Genomic DNA, 314 nt, shown 5'->3' on the forward strand with positions numbered 1-314 from the left:
ACACTGTTCAACACTGTCATACCCATGGAAATCTCTCCTTCAATCAATGAGCATGTAAGCTTCACAAGACTGGCCAATCAGCAAATTTGTACTGGAGTTTAGTATGTACATGACCATTTTCATTTTATGTACAATCAATCCAGATCATGCATATGGTCAGGGCATATTGATACCAGAAGCAGTGTTACAATACAAAAAGAACAGTTTGAGTTTAGGTACTTTGGTGTCAAGATAAACCCTAATAAGAACAAATAAGTAAAATGGTTTGTTTTAAACAGTTTAATTATAATAATGTTATTAAGTGAAATGGTCCT

Source organism: Brienomyrus brachyistius, chromosome 3, assembly GCF_023856365.1.
Source record: "Brienomyrus brachyistius isolate T26 chromosome 3, BBRACH_0.4, whole genome shotgun sequence".
Lineage (NCBI taxonomy): Eukaryota > Metazoa > Chordata > Actinopteri > Osteoglossiformes > Mormyridae > Brienomyrus > Brienomyrus brachyistius.